The sequence below is a fragment of the Coturnix japonica genome, chromosome 5 (assembly GCF_054131305.1).
Source record: "Coturnix japonica strain WE chromosome 5, WE-NBRP24, whole genome shotgun sequence".
Taxonomy (NCBI): domain Eukaryota; kingdom Metazoa; phylum Chordata; class Aves; order Galliformes; family Phasianidae; genus Coturnix; species Coturnix japonica.
Window position 1 is genome coordinate 46293579 of NC_140667.1, and position 3263 is coordinate 46296841.

General features: G+C 45.0%; 1 long non-coding RNA gene across 1 annotated transcript; it reads right to left on the minus strand.

Annotated features, from left to right (window-relative positions):
• Positions 1 to 352: 352 nt before the first annotated feature.
• Positions 353 to 2866, minus strand: LOC107315309 (uncharacterized). The gene is made up of 2 exons (XR_004307602.2): positions 2670 to 2866; positions 353 to 1647 (listed from the first exon to the last, which is right to left on the minus strand). It is a non-coding gene; the product is annotated as an uncharacterized LOC107315309 (long non-coding RNA).
• Positions 2867 to 3263: the final 397 nt, after the last annotated feature.

Sequence of the window (3263 nt, forward strand, 5' to 3'; positions counted from 1 at the left end):
TTATCTCCTATGATTATTTTCAGATATTTATTTTATTCCCAAAGGGCAAACATTATAGCAAAACTACAGCCTTGCTCTACTTAATTATATGTTTTACTTGAATTATTAACTGGATATTAATTATCACTAATATATTGATGGTAGTGCTGAGGTTTGACAAGCTGTTAAAAATCTGGCAGGTGTTGATTTTCTGCAGATGAGCTCCATAAAATCAGGTGCTGTATTAAACAAACCTACCAAAAAGCTAAAGCACATAGAAGAGATAAGTGTAAGAAGAAATGAATACCTTTTCAATGCTAGTGAATTAGAAAAAAAACGTGCATTTCAAATGCTAAAATACCACGAAGAAAACATTTGGTGGTAGTGTATTTTTTTTAAGCTACTTTAATTAATACAAGGTCGTGTTTCCTATCTAAGAAGCTTGTTAAATCTGTTCTTCAAAAGAATTAAATTTAGAATATGCTCTTTCCCTTCAAAGTGATTCAGGTGACAAGAGTTCGTAAGAGAGACTGGAGCCCCTTTCCTGCAAAGGCTGCCACTTTTCGTTTCCTCAAGCTCAGAGAAGCAGGAGCTGTTGTTTTTTTCTCCTACATCCCTGGAACCAGCGCTGTTGACAGATCACTCGGCTGCACCCTCAAAATTTCTACAGATGGCATGGAAAATGTCACTTTAATTACTAGTGATAAGAACAGACTTGTGAGAAGCCTAAATAGCAGCCTTTTCCTTCCATTACTGGCCTGGATTCCTCTCTGTGCTGTAGCAGCCTCATCGTTTCCATGCTGCTCACCTTGCAGAGGGCCGCCCCGCAGAAGAGATGCTCCAGGTCCCTGCATACCCCAAAGGTGGGAGGTGAGGAACCAGATCTTGAGAGTGAGTACAACTGAAACAGGGTCTGTCTACTTCTGGATAAGTGTAGTTGACTGCCAGATGAGTAAGAACATCAGCGGTTTGTGTTCCTGTCGAGAGGGATTTATGTTTCTCTGCAGTCATACAGTTTTGCTGTAATTTCATTTTTCCTAATGGAACAACTTTCTTTAAATAAAACATTGATTGTGTTAGTTTACATTGAGGGCAGCTCGGAGAAAACTCCCATCTAGCGCTAAATTTAGTAGACCCGTTCTCATTTGTGCCAGTGCCGACTCATTTCTAAACGTCACCTGTGGAATTACCTGGAGTTTTAACCAGAAGGAAGGAAGTTCAGCTGTTCTGTGGAGTCCAGTTTTCAGCACTGCATGTGCTAAGTTTGCTCTAGATTCCAGACTGCAGACTAGAGAAATCTCCTTCAGGCTGTGCTGTCATCGGGGATAGGAACAAAAATTAACAGGCTGGATCAGTTTTGCAGCCATGTTGGATGGTTTTGTCATCGCCCTTGTGCTTCTGAGACATGTTAAAGAGGGAAGTGCCTGCTGGAGGCAGACTGAAGAAAGCACGTTTTCCCTGCAAAATCAATTGCCTGGCCTGTTCATTCAGGATTCAGTTTCTCAAGAAGATAAATGTCAGCATTATGGGGCTCCTTCCTTCCTGCCCAGCTTCTCCTTTTCAGCAGCTTCCATTGTCATCATAATTCTGAATTTATGACATCAGCGTGTAACCACAGGGGAGGTGGTTATGCCAGAGGTTCAAAGCACTTTGGCTGCGTGACAGCACCTGAAGAGAACAGAAGCCAACAGCAGGTTGCTGTAAGTAAGAAGCCCTCCAGCATTTCCCATGCACACAGCTCCCATCCAGCAGCGGTGTGGCCACACACAGGCTGCGGCCCATAGCCCTGGTCATTACTGACTTGGTGAGTGCAGCTAAGATCCTGCTTCGGGGTGAGGGTACTACTGCCTCTACCTTAAAAGTTGAGGCCCAAACCATTTTGACCTTCCAAGAGTGGCACCAACAGGGTTTTAATGATGATAAAACAAACAAAATGATAAGCACTGCTTAAGGTTCAGCAAGGGTTCAGACAGTCCTTGTGCAGAACTGTGTTGTCCCTTAATGCAGAAGAAACCTTATCAAAACCCAGGCCTTGGAAATGCTCCAGTGGGGTTAAACCATGAGCTGAGCTCATACTTTTTCACGGTAGCTGAAGTAATTTGTTAAGAGGAAGGCTGGAGGTGTCAGGGTTGTTTATATGTTCTGTTCCTGCCCTTCGGCCCTCGCTGGTATGAAAGCACATCTCTGGAAATGCTGCTGGGGTGGCTGGATGCTGTTTTCTCAGAGCACCACACGTAATGTTTGGTCTTTAGGAATGTTCTTAATGGTTTGGCTTTTGCACTCTGGCTGCCTGCTTGCAGGTGGGTCACTGGTGCCTTTGCTTTGAGCTCTGTGGAACAGCTCTGAAGGAAGATGAGGGCTGGCCTTGAGCAGATAGATAACACCAGAGCAGAGCCCTGGGGATCGTGCACAGCCGAGCTCCTACCAGCTTCCCGGAAGGCTGCAGCTATAGCTATCTTTTCATTCCCTTATTAGTGATTGTGAACCGTGCCCTCCTGAGGTTCACCTGCAAAAATAGAAGTGCTGGTGGGCTCACCCCCTTTTCACAGAGAAGTGTGGGCTATGGGACTGTCCCTCACCACAGCCCTGAGAGTACAATGACCCCATCCTCTCCTTACCTCCCACCTTCACTCGAGGAAGCATAACTAAAGCATAAAATAGAAGCACACCATCAATGCATTTATTCTTACCTGCTGTGCCTTTTCTTATACTATTCCCCTCTTCATTCTTCCATTGTTTTGCCTTTTTCATCTTGTTTTCTTTTTCTTTCCCTTTTCCCCTCAAAAAATCCTCAGCTTTTGTATTCTCTCATTATTCTTTTGGGTCCTGTTCCCTTTGGTTCCTTCTGGGCTCTTCTGCCATCTTGTCTCACTGTTCCAGTCTTTCTGCGTCCTTCCAAAGTCCTTCCAAGAAAGCATGTTAAAAAAAAAAAAAAGCTGATTTGGAAACTTGTTTTCTCTGAAAAGAGATTTGGTGTTTTTGTGCAGAAGCCTGTAGGAAAGCCTGAGGCTTTGGAGAGAAACCTCTGAACTTGATAAAATCAGTGGGAGAAAAGTCACCAGAAGGCTCTGGCTGCAGGAGAGCAGCTCCACAGCCTTGAGCTACTGTTAGGCAGAGATGTGCTGTGGATTGTGCTCCGGGCAGTGCAGCTCTTAGGGAGGGTCTCCTCCTCCCCAGGTGAAGGCTGACACACAGCAAGCCCTGGTCAGATCCATTGGGGCAGTGCCAGGAGCTGGCAGGTCCTGGGGGATCAGAGAGTTCTTTGTGACCCTGAAGGAGAATTT